Source organism: Ranitomeya imitator, chromosome 3 (genome assembly GCF_032444005.1).
Source record: "Ranitomeya imitator isolate aRanImi1 chromosome 3, aRanImi1.pri, whole genome shotgun sequence".
NCBI classification, from domain to species: domain Eukaryota; kingdom Metazoa; phylum Chordata; class Amphibia; order Anura; family Dendrobatidae; genus Ranitomeya; species Ranitomeya imitator.
In genome coordinates this window covers 191,212,018-191,237,558 of record NC_091284.1, presented here as the reverse complement: position 1 = coordinate 191,237,558, position 25,541 = coordinate 191,212,018, and the positions used below count along the sequence as shown (strand labels likewise).

General features: G+C 39.5%; 1 protein-coding gene across 2 annotated transcripts in view; it reads left to right on the top strand.

The window, feature by feature from the left end:
* KCND3 (potassium voltage-gated channel subfamily D member 3) overlaps positions 1–25,541 on the top strand; it is a 709,390-nt gene that overhangs the window by 105,862 nt on the left and 577,987 nt on the right. The window lies entirely within an intron of this gene.

Below are 25,541 nucleotides of genomic sequence, written 5' to 3'. Positions count from 1 at the left end.
AAATACCAGTCCGCAGCCACCCCAGAAATGGCGCATCTGTAAGATGCGCCAATTCCGGCACTTAGCCCCTCTCTTCCCACTCCCGTGTAGCGGTGGTATATGGGGTAATAAGGGGTTAATGTCACCTTGCTATTGTAAGGTGACATTAAGCCGGGTTAATAACGGAGAGGCGTCAATAAGACGCCTATCCATTATTAATCCAGTAATGGTAAAGGGTTAATAAAACACACACACATTAGGAAAAAAGTATTTTAATATTCTTCATTTAGCCATACTTACCATATTTTAGCGCCTGCAAAAAACGTAAAATAATGAACCGTATACTACCTGTCCACCGTAGTCCAATTAATAATGAGTGTCCCATGACAATCTCCCCTATAAAACAGTGACATCGGGTGATGTCACTGCTCTATTGCAGAGGTCCCCAACTCCAGTCCTCAAGGCCCACCAACAGGTCATGTTTTCAGGATTTCCTTTGCATTGCACAGGTGATGCAATTATTACCTGGGCAAGACTAAGGAAATCCTGAAAATATGACATGTTGGTGGGCCTTGAGGACTGGAGTTGGGGACCCCTGCTCTATAGGACCTTCAGTGACACACTGACAGGAGACAATGGCTCCTGCAGTGCATCACTGAACTATAGTAACCTCTCAGAGTCTCACTTTATGGCAATTGCTGCATGGGAAAATTTCTCACACAGCAATGCCAAAAGTGAGACTAGAGTCTATTTTTTTTACAGTGGCGGAGGAATACAGTGCGGAAGGATACTTTCCTCCCGTCATTGTATTCCTGGAGCCCCTAGAGAGCGGTCGCATCAGCTGATGCTACCATTCTCCACGGGAGATCGTCATGGGACACTCGTGGATTTCTGCAGATCAGGGAGTATATTGGTTGTTTGTTATTTTAATACTTTTTACAGGTGACACTGGCATCGGGGATCAAAATGACAAGTGATCGTAAGTATGTACTCTGTGTTATATGTACTGTATGTCTGTATGTATGTAATGTATGAATGTATTTTATGTAGTATGTATGTAGTATGCATGTAGTATGTCTGTATGTATGCAGTATGTATGTAGTATGTATGTAGTATGCATGTAGTATGTTTGTATGTATGTAGTATGCATGTAGTATGTATGTAGTATGTATATATGTTGTATGTACAGTACAGGCCAAAAGTTTGGACACACCTTCTCATTGAAAGATTTTTCTGTATTTTCATGACTATGAAAATTGTAAATTCACACTGAAGGCATCAAAACTATGAATTAACACATGTGGGATTATATACTTAACAAAAAAATGAATCTGAAAATCTGTCTTATATTCTAGGTTCTTCAAAGTAGCCACCTTTTGCTTTGATGACTGCTTTGCACACTCTTGGCATTCTCTTGATGAGCTTCAAGAGGTAGTCACCGGAAATGTTCTTCCAACAATCTTGAAGGAGTTCCCAGAGATGCTTAGCACTTGTTGACCCTTTTGCATTCACTTTGCGGTTCAGCTCATTTCAAACTGGGTTCAAGTCTGGTGACTGTGGAGGCCAGGTCATCTGGCGCAGCACCCCATCACTTTCCTTCTTGGTCAAATAGGTCCAACTAAACACAAACCGGATGGAATAGCATGCTGCTGCAAGATGCTGTGGTAGCCAAGCTGGTTCAGTATGCCTTCAATTTTCAATAAATCCTCAACAGTGTCACCAGCAAAGCATCCCTACACCATCACACCTCCTCCTCCATGCTTCACGGTGGTAACCAGGCATGTAGATTCCATCCATTCACCTTTTCTGCATCTCAAAAAGACACGGTGGTTGGAACCAAAGATCTCAAGTTTGGACTCATCAGACCAAAGCACAGATTTCCACTAGTCTAATGTCCATTCCTTGTGTTCTTTAGCCCAAACAAGTCTCTTCTGCTTGTTGCCTGTCCTTAGCAGTGGTTTCCTAGCAGCTATTTTACCATGAAGGCCTGCTGCACAAAGTCTCCTCTTAACAGTTGTTGTAGGGATGTGTCTGCTGCTAGAACTCTGTGTGGCATTGACCTGGTCTCTAATCTGAGCTGCTATTAACCTGCAATTTCTGAGGATGGTGACTCGGATAAACTTATCCTCAGAAGCAGAGGTGACTCTTGGTCTTCCTTTCCTTTGGCGGTCCTCATGTGAGCCAGTTTCTTTGTAGCGCTTGATGGTTTTTGCAACTGCACTTGGGAACACTATATTAAATTTTCCCAATTTTTCGGACTGAGTGACCTTCATTTCTTAAAGTAATGATGGCCACCCATTTTTCTTTACTTAGCTGCTTTTTTCTTGCCATAATAGCAATTCTAACAGTCTATTCAGTAGGACTATCAGCTGTGTATCCACCAGACTTCTGCTCAACACAACTGATGGTCCCAACCCCATTTATAAGGCAAGAAATCCCACTTATTAAACCTGACAGGGCACACCTGTGAAGTGAAAACCATTTCCGGTGACTGCCTCTTGAAGCTCATCAAGAGAATGTCAAGAGTGTGCAAAGCATTCATCAAAGCAAAAGGTGGCTACTTTGAAGAACATAGAATATAAGACATATTTTCAGTTGTTTCAAATTTTTTTGTTAAGTATATAATTCCACATGTCTTAATTCATAGTTTTGATGCCTTCAGTGTGAATTTACAATTTTCACAGTCATGAAATTACAGAAAAATCTTTAAATGAGAAGGTGTGTCCAAACTTTTGGTCTATACTGTATGTAATATGTATGTAGTATGTATGTAGCATGTTGTATGTATGTAGTGTGTATGTAGTATGTATGTTGTATCTATGTAGTATGTATCTAGTATGTATGTAGTATGTATGCATGTAGTATGTATGTAGTATGTTGTATGTATGTAGTATGTAAGTAGTATGTATGTTGTCTGCATGTATGTATGTAGTATGTATGTAGTTTGTATGTTGTATGTATGTAGTATGTTGTATGTATGTATGTATGTAGTATGTATGTATGTTGTATGTATGTTGTATGTATGTTGTATGTAGAATTTTTTTTTCAACACGTTAGCCAGATAATGGGACTACTACTGTCCCATCTTTGGCTACTGTGTCAATCACTGCCATTGTAGTAGGCATAGTACGATGGGACTTGTAGTCCCATCGGACGATGCCTGCACACCCACAGAGACCCCCGGCAGGCCGCACAGACCCCCAAGAGGCCCGTACAGACCCCAGCAGGCCACACAGACCCCAGATAGGCTGCACAGACCCCCCCGAGAGGCCCATACAGACCCCCGGCAGGCCGCACAGACCCCTGACTGGCTGCACAGACCCCCGGCCGGCCGCACTGACCCCCGAGAGGCCCGTACAGACCCCCAGCAGGCCGCACAGACACCCGGCCAGCAGCACAGACCCCAGATAGGCCCTTACAGACCCCTGGCAGGCCCACACAGACCCCCGGCACACCCGCACAGACCCCCCATGATCAAGCACAGACGCACCGCCCACACTCCCATATAGTGCATCATTGCACTATAGGAACTTCCGATTCCGGTATCCGATATCTTAAAAATATCAGAACTCAGTATCGGAAATCCGATACAGCGAATATCTGCCGATACCCAATATTTGCAGTATCGGAATGCTCAACACTAGCAATCACTGTCCTGATCTACATGCCTCACACTAACATCCCATTCATTTGAAATAATCCCTGGAGGCAGATTTTCAGAAAGATCTGTGTCCGGCCCATAGATCTTAGCAGCTCATTTATATATTAAGAAAAAAGTGAACTTTTCTGAAATCTCAACTTTCTATGACCTACATGTCCATATAAACAGCAATGTATAGTTGATCCTAATAACAGATGCCTTTTAAAGTGGTGACATTTTGTTTCTACTTTATTCTCACTGATTCTGCTCCTGTGAGCAATGTGGTTTTATTTTATTTTTTAAATCCATCATATGGTTCCAGAGACACGGGCCTTTTTTATTTACTGACAATTTGTATGGTCTTTACCAAGTGGGAGTGGCTCACAAGGTAATAATGCAGAGCAGTCTAAAGACAAGTCCCCTTGTAATGACCATAAAAATAACAACAAATAATATCACGTCTTTGGAATAATCGATTTAAAAAAAAAAAAGAAAAACAATAAAATATGAACAAAATGAGTCACTTTTGACCTGGTTTGACAGGTCATCTTTAAGAAAGTTGCTGTATGCTATCAGCACTGATGTAATATCTGTGAAGAACTGTTGTATATTTTTAGCATCGCTATGAAACACTTGTAAAGTGACACCTTTTCGAGTGTCAGTATTAACTTATGCAGATCTGGTAAATGTGTGACAATGTACTTAACAGAACAACTAACTGGATATTCAATATTTTATGCATTCAGTGGAATTTGTTGAGAGCAATAGATTTTTCTTAAAACCTAAAGTTCAATTTATAGGTCTTGGAAGAGCCCATGGCCATAATTTTTCAACACTTTAAAACAAAACTGAGCTTTTTAGCAAACGGCAGAGTAATGCAAAACTACTCACTTTGCTAAAAGTTTTTCAAAGTCTCACCATTTCTGGAGGCATACTTGTCACTTCAAATGTCCACCTCTTTCCCCCTGTGTTTAGCGTTTGTAACCGATGCTTTTTCAGATCCTCATGTTGACCAGAGTTGTACATTTTTTTTTCATTGACTTTTCTCCTTGATACAGAAAAGGCAGACATAAAAATATTCAATCTTGCATTCTGAAAATATCAGAGAAATGGGAAGAAAAAGTAGACCGAGTGGAACCTGATAAAATTTGTGATGCATTCCTTTCAGTATCCCATGGACATGATAAAATCTTGGTTAGAAGCATTTCTTCAGGATATAGAAGACCTAAGGAATGTCCATGTCAAAGCTTTTACATTACCGGTTCAGTTTCTCCTTGTTGGCTTTCTCAGAGGGCCTGTATTTGGTATTCAGAGAATACAAAGAAGCATGAGTCCAGACTAATGTGTGAACAAGGCCATGGTCACACTAGCAGTATTTGGTCAGTATTTTACATCAGTATTTGTAAGCCAAAACCAGGAGTGGGTGATAAATACAGAAGTGGTGACGTGTTTCTATTATTCTTTTCCCCTGATTGATCCACTCCTGGTTTTGGCTTACAAATACTGATGTGAAATACTGACCAAATACTGAACGTGTGAACTTGGCCTAAGACAAAGGAGGAAACAGCTATATTATTTTGGCCAGCATGGTGATCTGAAGGCGATAGACATGAGCGAACCTTGTAAGTTTAGTTTCAAGCTGATATCCTCAAATCAGCTGGCAAATTCGATTATCGAGAATCATTAAATCATGGATACCTAAGCTAAACCATGGATTCCTAAGCTACTGAAATGCCCTGCACATGTGGTAAGCAACATATCGAATCAGAAGAACTATACAACATATCTAATTGCAGTTGTTAATAATATTATCATTACACCTACTACACATTAGGATGATTGTCCACAATTTGCGGTAAGTAATTGTCTACAATTCCAAAATGTACTAAAGGCAAGGAAAGTTGTGAAACCAAAAATAATAATTTGTACTCAGCCGTTTTTTTTCCCTGCCACCTTCGGTAGTCTTGTTGACTTGTCCAGCAGTGATTACATGCTGTACCGTGTATGCACATGAATACTGCAGCCAATCATTGGCCTCAGTGATGATGCCTGCATATACAGTAGAAACTGCTGAGGCTAGTGATTGTGCACAGTCATGTGCACATGTGCATACAGCACATTATCACTGCAGGACAAGCACCAGATTGACTGTGCTGGAGAATTAGGGAAATGATCTACATGGACAAATTAGGCTTATGTTGCAATATTCACTGCCTGTAATACATTTTAAAATGAACATGGACAACCCCTAAACTTCACATGATAATTAAAAATTTAAATAAAATTCATTCAAATTATTTATCTATTTTTTTTTTTAAAAAAAGACGGTTTAGTAATTTTTTGGGTGGGTGTCTTTTTTTCAAAAATTAAATGCCATTAATATTAATTTTATTTTTCTTTTATTCTGGCAGTTATAGCATGAAATTACCATGATAAAAATGTTTTTCATGGAGTGGGGATTCACTTGGGATCCACTACCTAATTTTTATGTATATTTTGGGGCCCAGGAATGTGTTAACAAATATAATTCATAGTGCATACACATACATTTGTACTAACACACTGAACATATATTACACCATAGAATCACATATTGGACCCACAGACTAAATACTCAAATTGTCATCATATCAGCCTCCATCTTGCAGCTTGAAGCTCTGCATCTTGGACAATTCCTTTTTCCGCACATCACTGGAAGGAAACAGCATGGTTAGAGTGGTAGCTGTTGCTTTCATAGGATGGAGAGGCCATCATCACTGCAGGTTACGAGGTCATGAGCAGAGTTAATGAGTTAGTCTCAGACAGCACCTCTGATGCTGTAGCCGCACTGGATATTATAGACACACAGTCAGCTATGTGCTGATTAATCGTGTAGCTGCTGTCAGCTGATCGTTTTTCAGATTGGGATCCCTGGATGCTTTCTTTAGTGAACATGCCAGCACTTCAGACAGCTAGCGCAAACATTTTCCTATGTAATGTATTTAAAAGACAGTTGTTTGTCAAGGTCCTGCCAACCCTCTCTTCCCACTGCTGCTGAATAATCAAACAATTTTCTGGCAGTAATAATAGGATGAAGAAATCAACATTATTTATTTTAATATACCGTGCAAGCCCCCCTTCCATTTCCTGCCGCCCTAGGCACATGCCCAAGCATAACTAGGATGTGTAGATGTGTCAAAGTCTAGTGCTAGGCAATATGCATAAAAACAAATGTATAGTAGAAAATCAAGTTAATTTTTCATAAAGATTATTTAGCACATGATACAACTGGGGTTCATCCAGTTTGTTTGCCTCAGTGTAGGGCACATTACAGGGTTGGACATTATCTCATTTGCTTTTTTGCAAAACCGCTAGAGGCTACGATCATATAAATTAAGGTAAGCCCAGAGACCAAGGGATTTGACTTTGAAGAATATAAGGACAAGATGATATTGGTCAACTTGCTTCTTTTTCAGTTGATAGTATCTTCGTGAGGTACACTGTCTGCGTATATGTTATTGTTGTGAAACATTTCTTGCCTAACAATAAAATTGGCAAAGTCTATAAGCCTGAGTATTTGGTGATTAATATTTTCAAGTGTATGAATATATTTTCTTCCCTTGTCAGGAGCTAGAAGAATAGCAGGGAGTGAGATGAAAGCTTCGCCCAAAGTTCTGAAATAGTAGCTACCCTTTCATATCTTTTTTTTTTTTTTAGAAATTAATAGTAAGAATGTACAATGCAAACTTTGTAATGTGGGAGAAAATACATCTGATTTATGAGTTAAAAACTGCTAAACAAACAGAATAGTGATCATTTAATGCATAGAAATAGCATTATGCCTCATTCACATTCAATAACACTTTATTTATATTGGTTTTTTTTTTTACAAACAGTTCAGGAAGGGGACAAAAATCCCTGACATATGATTTTAGGGAATATAACGCTAGGGCAGTTCATTTTATTCTCTAGGTAGATTTTTGGGCTTAATCTATTCTCTGCAAAGTGTTGAGCCAAGCTTTAATTTCTATGGCGAAGCAAGGAAAGATAACTCTCAAAGTAATGGCAGCTTTATACCAGAATAAAGGAAATGCTTTGGTTTATGACTTTTTTCTCTTTTTGTATACACCGAGAAAGGGCATGGGTGAATTGAATGAATAAAAGTAAACAAAAAAGTTATTGTTGGTTGTTTTATTGCATTAATCAAGGTTCTATGATTCTGAAAAATATTTAATAAAAAGTAACAAAAACATTCCATCAACTTGGAAGACACTATTGAATTATAAAGGTTAATAGTTATGTTATTATCTAATAAATATTTTTCCTTTGGCACCAGAATTGGACACCAAATTTTACAGTTTTTTGGCCTCAAATATTATTATTATTATTATTATTTATAGCACCCTTGATTCCATGGTGCTGTACATGAGAAGGGGTTACATCAAAATACAAATATCACTTCCAGTAAACAAACTAACAATGACAGACTGATACAGAGGGAAGAGGACCCTGCCCTTGCGGGCTTACCATCTACAGGATTGTGGGGAAGTAGACAGTAGGTTGAGAGGGTTGCAGGAGCTCCGGTGGTGTTGCGGTGGCCGTGTGGTCATTGCAGGTTTTAGGCTTTTTTGAAGAGATGGGTTTTCAGGTACCGTCTGAAGGATCCAAATGTGGTGGATAATCGGACCTGTTGGGGTGCAGAATTTCAGAGGATGGGGTATATTTGGGGGAAATCTTGGAGGCGATTGGGTGAGGAGTGAATAAGTGTGGAGGAGAGAAGAAGGTCTTGAGAGGACCAGAGATTATGTGAGGGAAGATATTGGGAGATTAGTTCAGAAATATACTGAGGAGAAAGGTTATGGATGGCTTTATAGGTCAGCATTAGTAGTTTAAACTGGATACGCTGGGAAATTGGGAGCCAGTGAAGGGATTTGCAAAGAGGAGAAGCAGGAGTGTATTGAGGAGAGAGATTAATTAGTCAGGCAGCAGATTTAAGGACAGACTGGAGAGGTGCGAGAGTGTTAGAAGGTAGGCCACAGAGGAGGATGTTGCAGTAGTCGAGGCGGGAGATGATGAGGGCGTGCACAAGCATTTTTGTAGATTGAGGGTTGAGGAAAGAATGGATTCTGCAAATATTATTGAGCTGGAGGCGACAGAAGGTGGTGAGAGCTTGAATGTGCGGTTTCAAGGACAGGAAAGAGTCAAGAGTTACTCCGAGGCAGCAGATTTCCGGGACAGAGGAAAGTGTGATGTCATTTATTGTGATAGACAGATAAATAAATAGTTTAAGTTTTTTAGCGTAATAGGGGTTATTCCACAAACAAAGTATATTTTAACAATTGATCTTGGAATAATAGTAAGTTCCATAATTGGGTAGGTTGAAAAATGTTTCTGTGCTGAGAAAATCTCATAAAAATGCCCAAACTTTTCAAAGTCTTATTTTTCTATTTTCCACTATGCTGACTTGCTCCAGCTCAAGGACAGTCTATACCATACCTGCTAACCAGGGGAGGAAGCATAAGAGAATTTATAAATGACACAGCAGAGGGTTCTTTTTCTGTGAGGTAGCACAATTCCATGCCTGTTTTATCACAGGAGTGAGTGTTTATGCTATGTATCCAGCCTTGTGAGTTCATCATAAATCAAGTCAGCGACATACTGTATGAGCTCAGCAGTAGCTGAAGCTGGAACATCACTGACTTGATTTAAGATAAGCTCACAGGGCTGGAGATTGTCAGAAACACTCACTTCTGTGTTAAAACAGGCAAAATAATGCCGTCCTGCCGTCTCAAACTCAAAAATATTTCCCGGATCTGTGCATTTCTTGATCGCGACACCACAAAAACACTAGTGCATGCCCTTATCATCTCCCTCCTTGACTACTGCAATCTCCTACTCTCTGGACTCCCCTCTAGCACTCTGGCACCACTCCAATCCATCCAACACTCTGCTGCCCGACTAATCTACCTGTCTCCCCGCTATTCCCCAGTTCAAAATTCTCACAATGACATACAAAGACATTCACAACCTATCTCCTCCATACATCTGTGACATGGTCTCCCGATACCTACCTACACGCAACCTCCGATCCTCTCAAGACCTCATTCTCTACTCCCCTCTCATCTCTTCTTCCCACAACCGCATCCAAGACTTCTCCCGTGCTTCTCCCATACTCTGGAACTCTCTACCCCAACACATCAGACTCTCGCCTACCAAAGAAACATTCAAAAAGAACCAGAAGACTCACCTCTTCCAACAAGCCTACAGCCTGCAGTGATCCTCAACCTACTGAACCGCCGCACAACCAGCTCTACCCTCTCTTAGTGTATCCTCACCCATCCCCTCGCTGGCAGGGTCCTCCCTCCTTATGTACCTGTGTGCCTTGTTTTTTGCTCATGTTTAACCCCTTTCTGACCTCGGATGGGATAGTACATCTGAGGTCAGAAGCCCCTCTTTGATGCGGGTTCCGGCGGTGAGCCCGCATCAAAGCCGGGACATGTCAGCTGTTTTGAACAGCTGACATGTGCCCGTAGTAGGCGCGGGCAGAATTGCGATTTGCCCGCGCCTATTAACTAGTTAAATGCCGCTGTCAAATGCAGACAGCGGCATTTAACTACCGCATCCGGCCGGGCGGCCGGAAATGACGTCATCGCCGACCCCCGTCACATGATCGGAGGTCGGCGATGCTTCAGAATGGTAACCATAGAGGTCCTTGAGACCACTATGGTTACTGATCGCCGGTAGCTGTGAGCGCCACCCTGTGGTCGGCGCTCACAGCACACCTGATTTTCTGCTACATAGCAGCGAACAGCAGATCGCAGCTATGTAGCAGAGCCGATCGTGCTGTGCCAGCTTCTAGCCTCCCATGGAGGCTGTTGAAGCATGGCAAAAGTAAAAAAAAGTGAAAAAAAAGTGAAAAAAATAAAAAAAATATAAAAGTTTAAATCACCCTCCTTTCGCACCAATCAAAATAAATCATTAGAAAAAAAATCAAATCTATACACATTTGGTATCGCCGCGTTCAGAATCGCCCGATCTATCAATTAAAAAAAAGCTTTAACCTGATCGCTAGACGGCGTAGAGAGAAAAAAATTCGAAACACCAGAATTACGTTTTTTTGGTCGCCGCGACAGAATCATAATGTCAGGTCAGTTTTAGCATTTAGTGAACCTAGCAAAAACGCCAAACAAAAAACAAGTGAGGGACTGCACTTTTTTTGCAATTTCACTGCACTTGGAATTTTTTTCCCGTTTTCTAGTACACGACATGCTAAAACCACTGGTGTCATTCAAAAGTACAACTCGTCCCGCAAAAAGTAAGCCCTCACATGGCCAAATTGACGGAAAAATAAAAAAGTTATGGCTCTGGGAAGGAGGGGAGTGAAAAACGAACACGGAAAAACGAAAAATTCCAAGATCATGAAGGGGTTAATGCATTTATCTATATTTGCCCCCTTTTTCACATGTAAAGCGCCATGGAATTAATGGTGCTATAAAAATGTATAATAATAATTGTAATAAAATAATAATAATGATAATAATAATGTGTTAGCCCACAGAAATACAGCGGAGAGTCCCTGCTGTGTTGTCTTGATACTCTCTTATGCTTCCTTCCCTGACCAGGAGTTGTGGTTTGCACCAACCATGAACTGGAGCTAACCTGCATGGTTAGACACAGCAAATAAGACAGTGTGCGGAGTGGGGAAAATACATATTTGATACACTTCCAATTTTGTAAGTTTTCCCACTTACAAAGAGTGGAGAGGTCTGTAATTTGTATCATAGGTATACTTCAACTGTGAGAGATGGAATCTCACATAAAACCCCAAAAATTGCATTGTATGATTTTTCCAAAATAAATTTACTTTTTATTGCATGAAATAAGTATTTACTAAAATAGAAAACTAGAGCTTAATATTTGGTAGAGAAACCTTCATTTGCAGTTGCAGAGGTCAGATATTTTGTGTAGTTTTTGACCAAGTTTACACACACTGCCGCACAGATTTTGACCCATTCCTCCACACAGATCTTCTCCAGGTCTTTCAAGTTTTGGGGCTGTTTCTGCTCAACATTGAGTTTCCATTCCACCCAAAGATTTTCTATTGGGCTTAGGTCTGAAGACTGGCTAGGCCATTCCAGGGCCTTGATATGCTTCTTACGGAGCCAGTCCTCACTTGCACTGGCTGTGTGTTTCAGGTCATTGTCATGTTGGAAGACCCAGCCACAACCCATCTGCATTGCTCTTACTGAGGAAAGGGCATTGTTGGCCAAAATCTCACAATACATGACCTCATCCATCCTCCCTTCAATATGGTGCAGTCATCCTGTGTCCTTGCTGTATGATGTGGCCTCCACCATGCTTCATGGTTGGGATTGGTGTTCTTGAGGATGTACTCATCCTTCTTCCTCCCAACACGGCGACTGGAGTTGATACCAAAAAGTTCTATTTTGGTCTCATCTGACCACATGACTTTCTCCCATGCCTCCTCTGGATCATCCAGATGGTCATTGATGAACTTCAAATGGGCTTGGACATGTGCTGCTCTGAGCAGCGGGGCTTGCATGCTTTATTCTATGACAGCATAGTGTATTACAAATGGTAATGTTTGAGAGTGTGGTCCCAGCTCTCTTCAGGTCATTGACCAAGTCCTCATGTGTAGTTCTGGAATGATTCCTGATCATTCTAATAATTATCCTTACCCTATGATGCAAGATCATGCATGGATCTGTAGACTGAGGAAAATTGACAATCGTCTTGTGTTTCTTTCATTTTCTAATAATTGTGCTGTTGTCTCACCAAGCTGCATGACTATTGTCCTATAGCCATTCCCAGCCTTATGCAGGTCTACAATTTTGTCCCTAGTGTCCTTAGAAAGCTCTTTGGTCTTGGCCATGGTGGAGAAGTTGGAATTTGGCTGATGCAACTATTTATTTAACAATTATACAATGTAATTTTCTATTTTTATTTTTTATTTTAGATTTTGTCTCTCATAGTAAAAGTATACCTACCTATGATAAAAATGACAAATCTCTCCATTGTTTGCAGGTGAGATAACTTGCAAAAATGTCAGTGTATTAAGCACTTATCAAATTGTGGAACTTATTATTATTCCAATATCTATTGAAATGTACTTTATTAAATGATAGTGTAGACAGCTATATATATATATATATATATATATATATATATATATATATATATATATATATATACACACATATATATATATATATATATATATACACATATATATATACATAACAATACATCATTATAACCTAAATTTCATGAATTACATAAAAGAGATGCTATTTTTTAAAAAACAGTCCTTTTGCTGTATATTATTTTTCACAATGATATGGAGAACAATAGCTACCCGGCCCTAAACTATTGATTTTGCAGCATAGCCATGTATATATTCAACTGTTGCTAGATTTTAAGTCAACACGCTACAACATTAAAGGACTTGTCCACCTTTGGGGACAATTTTTTTTCCTTAAATGCATGCATTTGAGGGTAAAAAAGGGTTACAAACTCTCCATCTGAATGAGCTTATGGATTCTCAGAAAATTTATTCTGCAGACAGCAATAGATATAGGAACACAATTTTTAGCCCTAAATACATAAAATTTCCAATGGCGGACAACCATTTTAATTGAATTGAAAGTTTGTAACAAAGAATGCAATGTACTGACATTATTGCCGCTACATGAGATAAGTGGTCAAGTGCTCAATGTTATGAAGAGGTATCATAATGTCACATATATGCATATACAGTTAGGGCCAGAAATATTTGGACAGTGACACAAGTTTTGTTATTTTAGCTGTTTACAAAAACATGTTCAGAAATACAATTATATATATAATATGGGCTGAAAGTGCACACTCCCAGCTGCAATATGATAGTTTCCACATCCAAATCGGAGAAAGGGTTTAGGACTCATAGCTCTGTAATGCATAGCGTCCTCTTTTTCAAGGGACCAAAAGTAATTGGACAATGGACTCTAAGGGCTGCAATTAACTCTGAAGGCGTCTCCCTCGTTAACCTGTAATCAATGAAGTAGTTAAAAGGTCAGGGGTGGATTCCAGGTGTGTGGTTTTGCATTTGGAAGCTGTTGCTGTGAGCAGACAACATGCGGTCAAAGGAACTCTCAATTGAGGTGAAGCAGAACATCCTGAGGCTGAAAAAAAAGAAAAAATCCATCAGAGAGATAGCAGACATGCTTGGAGTAGCAAAATCAACAGTTGGGTACATTCTGAGAAAAAAGGAATTGACTGGTGAGCTTGGGAACTCAAAAAGGCCTGGGCGTCCACGGATGACAACAGTGGTGGATGATCGCCGCATACTTAATTTGGTGAAGAAGAACCCGTTCACAACATCAACTGAAGTCCAGAACACTCTCAGTGAAGTAGGTGTATCTGTCTCTAAGTCAACAGTAAAGAGAAAACTCCATGACAGTAAATACAAAGGGTTCACATCTAGATGCAAACCATTCATCAATAACAAAAATAGACAGGCCAGAGTTAAATTTGCAGAAAAACACCTCGAGAAGCCAGCTCAGTTCTGGAAAAGTATTCTATGGACAGATGAGACAAAGATCAACCTGTACCAGAATGATGGGAAGAAAAAAGTTTGGAGAAGAAAGGGAATGGCACATGATCCAAGGCACACCACATCCTCTGTAAAACATGGTGGAGGCAACGTGATGGCATGGGCATGCATGGCTTTCAATGGCACTGGGTCACTTGTGTTTATTGATGACATAAGAGCAGACAAGAGTAGCCGGATGAATTCTGAAGTGTACCGGGATATACTTTCAGCCCAGATTCAGCCAAATGCTGCAAAGTTGATTGGACGGCGCTTCATAGTACAGATGGACAATGACCCCAAGCATACAGCCAAAGCTACCCAGGAGTTCATGAGTGCCAAAAAGTGGAACATTCTGCAATGGCCAAGTCAATCTCCAGATCTAAACCCAATTGAGCATGCATTTCACTTGCTCAAATCCAGACTTAAGACGGAAAGACCCACAAACAAGCAAGACCTGAAGGCTGCGGCTGTAAAGGCCTGACAAAGCATTAAGAAGGAGGAAACCCAGCGTTTGGTGATGTCCATGGGTTCCAGACTTAAGGCAGTGATTGCCTCCAAAGGATTTGCAACAAAATATTGAAAATAAAAATATTTTGTTTGGGTTATGTTTATTTGTCCAATTACTTTTGACCTCCTAAAATGTGGAGTGTTTGTAAAGAAATGTGTACAATTCCTACATTTTCTATCAGATATTTTTGTTCAACCCTTCAAATTAAACGTTACAATCTGCACTTGAATTCTGTTGTAGAGGTTTCATTTCAAATCCAATGTGGTGACATGCAGAGCCCAACTCGCGAAAATTGTGTCACTGTCCAAATATTTCTGGCCCTAACTGTATGATATGCAGCAGCTGCTGCTGGAGCTGAGAGGAGACTATGAAATTTCTAAATCTATTTGCTTAAATGGATAACCTTATATTTGACATTTTTCTACTCTAAAGTGCAGGTTAGAATAATTTAGAAGCTAGAAGTATTACTATAGTACAGGGCTGTATAATTCCAGAAAAGAAAATTAGTTTTAGATCCCTACAGTACTACTTATAAGGTGAGCAATATGAAAATTGAATGAGTTCAAGTGTATTGCTATGAGATGTTTATGCTATATTCCATAGTATGATGTTGTCCTGAAAAATTTAATTAAAAACGCTAAATTCTCAAATTCTCAGATTACAGCAAATAAAGTATATATATATATATATATATATATATATATATATATATATATATATATACTGTATATATATATATATATATATATATATACAATGGTGTTCAAAAGTCCTGCATATGCGTGAAGAAAACTATATGTTTCATACTTCTGCATCTCTACAGTGAAACTGGTGGAATATACAGTCATGGCCAAAAGTATTCACACCCCTGCAATTCTGTCAGATAATACTCAGTTTCTTCCTGAAAATGATTGCAATCACAAATTCTTTGGTATTATTATCTTCATTTAATTTGTCTTAAGTGAAAAAACACAAAAAGAATTGTCCTAAAGCCAAATTGGATATAATTCCACACCAAATATAAAAAAGGAGGTGGACAAAAGTATTCACACTGTTCGAAAAATCATGTGATGCTTCTCTAATTTGTGTAATTAAAAGCACCTGTAACTTACCTGTGGCACCTAACAGGTGTTGGCAATAACTAAATCACACTTGCAGCCAGTTGACATGGATTGAAGTTGACTCAACCTCTGTCCTGTGTCCTTGGACCACATTGAGCATGGAGAAAAGAAAGAAGACCAAAGAACTGTTTGAGGACTTGAGAAACCAAATTGTGAGGAAGCATGAGCAATCTCAAAGCTACAAGTCCATCTCCAAAGACCTGAATGTTCCTGTGTCTACCGTGCGCAGTGTCATCAAGAAGTGTAAAGCCCATGGCACTGTAGCTAACCTCCCTAGATGTGGATGGAAAAGAAAAATTGACAAGGGATTTCAACGCAAGATTGTGCGGATGTTGAATAAAGAACCCCGACTAACATCCAAACAAGTTCAAGCTGCCCTGCAGTCCAAGGGTACAACAGTGTCAACCCGTACTATCCGTCGGCATCTGAATGAAAAGGGACTGTATGGTAGGAGAACCAGGAAGACCCCACTTCTTACCCCGAGACATAAAAAAGCCAGGCTGGATTTTGTCAAAACTTAACTGAAAAGACCTAAAACGTTTTGGAAGAATGTTCTCTGGTCAGATGAGACAAAAGTAGAGCTTTTTGGGCAAAGGCATCAACATAGAGTTTACAGGAGAAAAAAAGAGGCATTCAAAGAAAAGAACACAGTCCCTACAGTCAAACATGACGGAGGTTCCCTGATGTTTTGGGGTTGCTTTGCTGCCTCTGGCACTGGACTGCTTGACCGTGTGCATGGCATTATGAAGTCTGAAGACTACCAACAAATTTTGCAGTATAATGTAGGGCCCAGTGTGAGAAAGCTGGGTCTCCCTCAGAGGTCATGGGTCCAGCAGGACAATGACCCAAAACACACTTCAAAAAGCACTAGAAAATGGTTTGAGAGAAAGCACTGGAGACTTCTAAGGTGGCCAGCAATGAGTCCAGACTTGAATCCCATAGAACACCTGTGGAGAGATCTAAAAATGGCAGTTTGGAGATGGCACCCTTCAAATATCAGGGACCTGGAGCAGTTTGCCAAAGAAGAATGGTCTAAAATTCCAGCAGAGTATTGTAAGAAACTCATTGATGGTTACCGGAAGCGGTTTGTTGCAGTTATTTTGGCTAAAGGTTGTGCAACCAAGTATGAGGCTGAGGGTGCCAATACTTTTGTCTGGCCCATTTTTGGAGTTTTGTGTGAAATGATCAATGTTTTGCTTTTTGCTTCATTCTCTTTTGTGTTTTTTCACTTAAGACTAATTAAATGAAGATAATAATACCAAAGAATTTGTGTTTGCAATCATTTTCAGGAAGAAACTGAGTATTATCTGACAGAATTGCAGGGGTGTGAATACTTTTGGCCATGACTGTATATGTTTTTGTAATCCCTCATTTTTGAATGTCCCAAGTGTATAAATTGTTATGGTATGCGCATTTTTGTTAATATTTTTTTTGCAGCATAGCCATACCTACACCAGTACAGTGTGTAGAATGGTGAACAGGTTTCTAAGTTCATTAAATTCCAATGTAAGTTCACACAGACTTAAATTTTACTTTTTAAGATTTATTATTTTTTATTTAATTCAGAGTGTTGAGCAGAAGGCAGCATTTTCTTATTAAGGATGTCTATGTATTTTTTTGCATTGACCATACCCTCCACAATATGAAGCCTTCCAACACCATTGGCTGCCATACAGCCCAGACCATTACTTTCATCGGATGGTTCACAGAGAAGCTCAAACACTCTGGCTTGTACTCTTCATGTGGGAACTTTCTCACATAAGACTTGACATCATTTCCTAAAATGCAAAAAGTGCTTTCATAACTAAACAGCACTTTTTCCCACTCCTCCTTCCTTCATTTTAAATATTTCAATGCCCACAGTTTTCGCCTTTGTCTTTGTATGGCTGTCATCAATGGCTTCTTTCGGCCTTGCACCCTCTCAATCCTGCTTCCAAACATCTCTTCCTAACAGTTGGTGTTGCTACCTCAATATTGCACTTTTCTTGCCATTCTCGCAGAAGCTGAGGAGAGGTGAGCTTTCGATTGGCAAGGGATGTTCTTATCAGTACTTTATCCTCCCGTTTAGTTGACTTTCTGGGCCGACCAGATCTGGGCCTGTCCTGGGTAATTCCGAGCTGCTTATGTTTCTGCAAAATTCTTGAGACTGTACTCTGATTACAGCCGACCTTCCTTGCGATCTGGGGGCCAGTATAACCCTCTTCATGTAGCACCACAACTCGCACACGATCCTCCGCTGACAAAAATCTGAAGGCTCCAATCATAAAACTCTACAGTAAGAGTCACTAGATAGACCAACAGATAAAACAAAGAAACAAAGCAGCAGATGTGATGTAATGCAATGTGATTGGCTGCCATATCCAGGTTATGATGGGTCACAAGAACCTCATCTGTGATTGGCTAATTTTGGATCTGAAGCTGTACAATATTTAGTTGTGCTTTCAATTCCCATATTGTTGCAATAATTTCAGGCAAAACTGCTTCAAAAGCTAAAAATATAAAAATATTACAGGGAGAGAATGCGAAATTGTATTCGGAACAAAACCATATATAATATGTCATATTAGCATCGAAGATATTCGACAGAAAACATTTAAAATTTGAAAAATCAATCAATTTATCCTATGCAGGACTTTTGAACACCACTGTGTATATCTAATATATAATTGCCTAGAATACTACTTCCTGCAATTTGTGCCAACTTCCGTGGCTTTGTCCGGAGCTAATGTCCGGAGCTAATGTCCGGAGCTAATGTCCGGAGATTAATTGCCTAGAATACTACTTCCTGCAATTTGTGCCAACTTCCGTGGCTTTGTCCGGAGCTAATGTCCGGAGCTAATGTCCGGAGCTAATGTGCGGAGATAATGTCCGGAGCTAATGTCCGGAGATAATGTCCAGAGATAAGTGACGTCAACAGTGTCCAGTGTCTGATTGGTTGCCGCCTGCTGCGAGCGACCAATCAGAAACGTGCCGTACTGTGACACACTCCGCCCGCCATTTTGGTGTGATTTTTGAATTTTTACCTCACAGCAAGTTTCTACTGCGTGGAGGCGGGCCCAGTGACGTTGCTCTTCAAGCTCCTGCCGAATTTCAAGTATATATGGATTCTAGACTCCCGATTCTTTAGAATCGGGCTGCCATCTAGTATATATATATATATCTAATATATAAAGCTGAATGTGTGTATGTGTGTATGTGTGTATGTGTGTATGTGTGTCCGGGATTGGCATCTGCACCGTCGCAGCTACAGCCACAAAATTTTGCACAGTCACACGTCTGGACCCCGAGAGCGTCATAGGCTATATTGTGAGGTGAAATTTTAACCCCGCGCATTCCAATTCACCAAACAATTTTGCCCCTATCTACATAATGGGGAAAAAAGTGAAAGGAAAAGTGTTGGAGGCGTCGAAGCTACAGCCACAAAATTTTGCACAGTCACACGTCTGGACCCCGAGAGCGTCATAGGCTATGTTGTGAGGTGAAATTTTAACCCCGCGCGTTCCAATTCACCAAACAATTTTGCCCCTATCTACATAATGGGGAAAAAAGTGAAAGTAAAAGTGTTGGAGGCGTCGCAGCTACAGCCACAAAATTTTGCACAGTCACACGTCCGGACCCTGAGAGCGTCATAGGTTATGTTGTGAGGTGAAATTTTAACCCCATGCTTTCCAATTCACCAAACAATTTTGCCCCAATCTACATAATGGGAAAAAATGAAAGGAAAAGTGTTGGAGGCAAATTGACAGCTGCCAGATGTGAACAAGGGGGACTTAAAGAGTGAGAGCGATGGCGCCAAAGAGTATATACCGTACAGTTGCTAAGGTGGGGCCCCGACATGGGATACTCACCACACACGGGGATATGAACACACACACAAAATGCGCCACACAGTACCACGTGCTTGAACACATATCACCCTCAGCACACAATTCACCACACATTCTCCAACCTCGCCACATAAAAGTCGAAACACAAAAGTCGCCGCTCAAAACTCGCCACGCGCAGAACTCGCCACATGCAAAAACTAGGCTCTTGCAAAACTCGCCACAAGTGCAAAACTCACCTCATGGAATACTCGCCACACACAAAACTTGCACACGCGGAAAAATTGCCACATGCACAAAAGTTGCAACACATGCAAAATTTGCCTCACACAAAACTTGCACATACTCAAAAGGCACCACACAAAACTCGCCACGCGCAAAACTCGCCATGCGCAAAACTTGCTGCACACAAGTTGCTACACTAAACTGTCACATGCAACTCGACACACAAAAAGTTGCTACACGCATGTTGCCACACAAAACTCATCTCACAAAAGTCGCTACATGCATGTCGCCACACGCAACTCAACACACACAACTTGACAAACGAAACTCGCCCTAAAACACACACAAGTCTGGTCTTATCCTTCAAAAATAAAAATCTGATTAATAAGCAGACAATCTACAACAAATGTACCATATAGGAAATACGGCAGCTGTCAGTCACATGACCTGTCTATTATTTGTATGTGTGAGCTAATATATACTGCCAGGGGGAGGGCTTCCTGTTGGCTGGGGATTTATCAGGCTGCCAATTTAGCTTACAAATACTGAGGTAAAAATACTGAGCAAATAACGTGTGAATGAGGTCTAATACAGAAGGAGATGACACACAGGTATATACTATATACAGGGGAGATGACACACAGATATATACTATATACAGGAGAGATGACACACAGGTATATACTATATAGAGGAGGAGATGACATACAGGTACATATATATACAGGAGGAGATGACATACAGGTATATACTATATACAGGAGGAGATGACACACAGGTATATACTATATACAGGAGCAGATGACCTACAGGTATATACTATATACAGGAGGAGATGACATACAGGTATATGCTATATATAGAAGATGACATGCAGGTATATACTATATACAGGAGATGACATACAGATGTATACTATATATAAGGGAGATGACAAACATGTATATACTGAGGTGATGAGGTGAAAATGAGAGGTGTGAGGTGAGAATGAAAAGGTGTGAGTGCAAAATGAGAGGAGTGAGGAAAAATAATGGAGTGATCAGAAAATGACAGATGTGAGGTTGAAATGACAAGTGTTAGGGGGGAATGAGAGGAGTGAGGGAGAAAATGAGAGATGTGAGGGAGAAAATGAGAGATGTGAGGGAGAAAATGAGAGATGTGAGGGGGAAAATGAAAGATGTGATTGGGAAAATGAGAGGCGTGATGGGAAAATAAGAGAAGTGAGGTGCTATAACTAACCACAGATATTTACTATGCCCAGGCAACGCCGGGCTCTTCAGCTAGTATATATATATATATATATATATATATATATATACAGTTGCTTCTCACAAAATTAAAATATCATCAAAAAGTTAATTTATTTCAGTTCTTCAATACAAAAAGGGAAATTCATATATGATATAGAGTCATTACAAACAGAGTGATCTATTTCAAATGTTTATTTCTGTTAATGTTGATGATTATGGCTTACAATCAATGAAAATCCAAAAGTCATTATCTCAGTAAATTAGAATAATTCACAAAAAAAACACCTGCAAAGGCTTTCTAAGGGTTTAAAAAAGTCCCTTAGTCTATTTCAGTAGGTTCAACAACCATGGGGAAGACTGCTGGACCAGAAGGCAGTCATTGACACACTCCACAAGGAGGGTAAGCTACAAAAGGTCATTGCTAAAGAAGCTGGATGATCACAGAGTGCTGTATCCAAGCACATTAATGGAAAGTTGAGTGGAAGGAAAAAGTGTGGTAGAAAATGGTGCACAAGCAACTGGGATAACCACAGCCTTAAAAGGATTGTTAAGATAAATCATTAAAAAATTTGATGGACATTTACAAGGAGTGGACTGCTGCTTGAGTCATTGCTTCAAGAGCCACCACACAGAGACATATCCAGGACTCAGCTACAAGTGTCTCATTCCTTGTGTCGAGCCACTCATGATTAGTAGGCAACGCCAGAAGAGTCTGAACTGGGCCAAGGAGAAAAAGAACTGGACTGTTGCTCAGTGATCCAAGGTGTTGTTTTCAGATTAAAGTAAATTTTGCATTTAATTTGGAAATCAAGGTCCCAGAGTCTGGAGGAAGAGTGGAGAGGAATACAGTCCAAGCTGCTTGAGGTCTAGTGTGAAGTTTCCACAATCAGTGATGGTTTGGGGAGCCATGTCATCTGCTGGTGTAGTTCCACTGTGTTTTATCAAGATCAAAGTCAGCACAGCCGTCTACCAGGAAATTTTAGAGCACTTCATGCTTCTCACAGCCTACAAGCTTTTGGAGATGGAATTGTCATTCTCCGGCAGGACTTGGGACCTGTCCACACTGTCAAAAGTACTACTACCTGGTTTGAAAACAATAGTATCACTGTGATTGATTGGCCAGCAAATTCACCGGACCTTAACCCCATAGCGAATCTATGGGGTATTGTCAAGAGGAAGAAGAGAGACACGAGACCCAATAAAGCAGACGAGCTGAAGGCTGCTATCAAAGCAACCTGGGCTTCCATGACACCTCAGAAGGTCCACAGGCTAATCTCCACCATGCCACTCCGCATTGATGCAGTAATTGATGCAAAAGGAGCCTCTACCAAGTATTAAGTGCATTTACTGAACATACATTCCAGTAGGCCAACATTTTGGATTTTAAAATAATGTTTCCAGCTGGTGTTATAAAGTATTCTAATTCACTGAGATAATAACTTTTCGGTTTTCATTGGCTGTAAGCCATAATCATCAACATTAACAGAAATAAACACTTGAAATAGATCACTCTTTTTGTAATGACTATGTAACTTATGAGTTTCACTTTTTGTATTGAAGAACTGAAATAAATTAAATTTTATATATACAACCCCCGGTAAAAAATATGCAATCACCGGCTGAACTGAATGAACATCCTCCAAGGCCGGTGATTACATATTTTTATGTAGGTATATACTGTATATATATATATATATATATATGTATATATATATATATATATATGTATATATATATATATATATGTGTGTGTGTATCTGCTGTATACATATACAATGGAGATTAGAATCTTACATACACTATATATAAAGGCACATATGAATATAACATTCAATATCTGACATGAAATCAGAACAAATCTTTCCGGTTTTAGGGCAATTAGGCTATGTGCACATGTTCAGGATTTCTTGCAGAAATCTCCTGAGAAATCTGCAAGAAATCTGCATGCGTTTTTTGCACGTTTTTTGCGCGCTTTTACAGCGTTTTGGTGCGTTTTTGCTGCGTTTTTTCTGGATCTTTCTAGACATTTCCAAATGCATTATATAGTGGGAAATCCGCAAAAAATCCGGGGAAAAAAACACATCATGTGCACAAAAATTGCGGAATGCATTCTAAATGATGGGATGCATAATGTATGCTTTTTTTGCAGTTTTATAGCATTTTTATAGCGAAAAAAACTCGAAAAAACGCGAAAAATCTGCAACGTGTGCACACAGCCTTAGGAATACTATAATTATTAATATTTGCCAAATGCCAGAGTAATGAGAGAGAGAGAATGTTTTAAGGTATTTTATTACTTATTGCAAAGTCAAAAGTTTACATACACTATGATTACTATGCCGTTAAACAATTCTGGACTGCCCATATGATGAGGTCATGTGTTTGGAAGGTTTTGAAGATGATGGCGGACGATGGTAAGATTGCGTCAATATATTGTATTAACATAGGCTGAAAGGCCACTCTGCTAGGAAGAAGCCATTATTTCAAAAGAAACATAAAAAGCCATATTAATGTTTGCAAATGCACACAGGAAAACAGACCTTTATTTTTGGAGACATGTCCTGTGGTCTGTTGAAATGAAAATAGAACTTTTTGGGCATAATGACCATCATTACATTTGGAGGAAAAAGGGTGAAGTTTGGAAGCCTAAGAACACCATTCCAATTGTGAAACACGGGGGTGGCAGCATCATGGTGTGGGTTGTTATGCTGCAGGAGGGTCTGGTGCACTTTACAAAAATTAGATGGCATCATGAGATCATTATGTGGCAATATTGAAACAACATCTCAAGATCAGCCAGGAGGTTAAAGTTTGGGCGGAAAGGGGTTTTCCAAATGGGCAATGACCTGAAGCATACTGCCAAAATGGTAACAAAGTTGCTTAAGGATAACAAAGTGAGTGTTATGGAGCGGCCATCACAAAGCTCTGATCTCAATCCTATTGAAAATATATGGGAAAGCTGAAATGCCAGGCGTGAGCAAGGCGACCTACAAGCCTGGATTACTTAAACCAGTTTTGTCAAGAGGAATGGGTGCAAATTCCGACCAACTATTGTGAGAAGCTTGTGGAAGGAGATCCCAAACGTTTGACCCAAGTCCTTCAGTTCAAGGGCAATGATACCAAATACTGATGATATGTATGTAAATTTTTGACTTTGCAGTAAGTAATTAAAATGCTTTAAAACATTCTCTCTCTCTCTCATTATTTTGGCATTTGGCTAATATTAATAATTATGGTAATCCTAATTGACCTAAAACGGGAAAGGTTTATTCTGATTTCATGTCAGATATTGAGAAAAACATGCATATGTGTCTTTTTATATAGTGTATGGAAACTTCTAGTTTCAACTGTATATATATATATATATATATATATATATATATATATATATGTATATATATATATATATATATATATATATATATATATATTCTCTGCATCACATATGTGTAAAGGTATGAATAGAGTTGACTTTGGGTATTTTGTGTTGTCTTATTGTGCTGAGGAAACTTGAGGTACAAGTTTCATATACACATCATGATTTTGGTTTTTTAATGCTCCTAAATGTTAATTCTTCCTCTGTCTTACCAGTATCAACAAATAGCATGTGTATTAATGCTGTAAAGAAATATATATGATGCATTATTAATCTCATCCATCTGTCGAATGTGTGTGGTTTACCACAGTTTATGTACAATCGATGAAAAGTATGTAAAAACAGTGAGATTCAACAGCTACATCAGAAAAAAAATCCTTACTCATTGCCATTGCCAAATTTTAAGTATATACCTGTTGTTATTCTTTAGCAAGTATGCTTCATTTTAAATTTCATAATCTTAAAGGCAACCTGTCAAAAGAGATAATAAAGGCTTCTTGAGGACTTGAGGATGAGATATATCGATTAGTGCATTTTGAAGGACAAAAACCTTCAGACAGATTTCTGTTGTGTGTTCCTTAACAATAGTGGTATTAATGTTGTATTGTAATGTCCATAGTGTATCTGAAAAAAGAGTACCCAAACTTTGATTAATTTAATTATTTTCCAGGCATTGCAAACTGAAGAACTTTGTTATATACTTCATTATTTAATTTTAGGACCTTATTTTCCAAGCCGTGTACTTCTGTGATGATTCAGTGCCCAGTTCATGTTCCTTTACAAGCTCCTTTCAACTGCTGCTTGGCAAGATCTGTACACTAAATTCAAACAGACTGCTCATGGGAATTTCTCTTTCTTATCCTTTCTGCATCCCACTCCTTTACTCAGGTGGTGGATATCAAGAACTTTGATTGTTTGAATGTAGTATACGGATCTTGTTAAGCAGCAGTTGATAGTAAATTATAAAGGAGAATGAACTAAGCATTGAAACAGTGCTGCAGAATAGTATTTGGAAGAGAAGGAGGCAAACTGAGGAAATGAGGTAAAG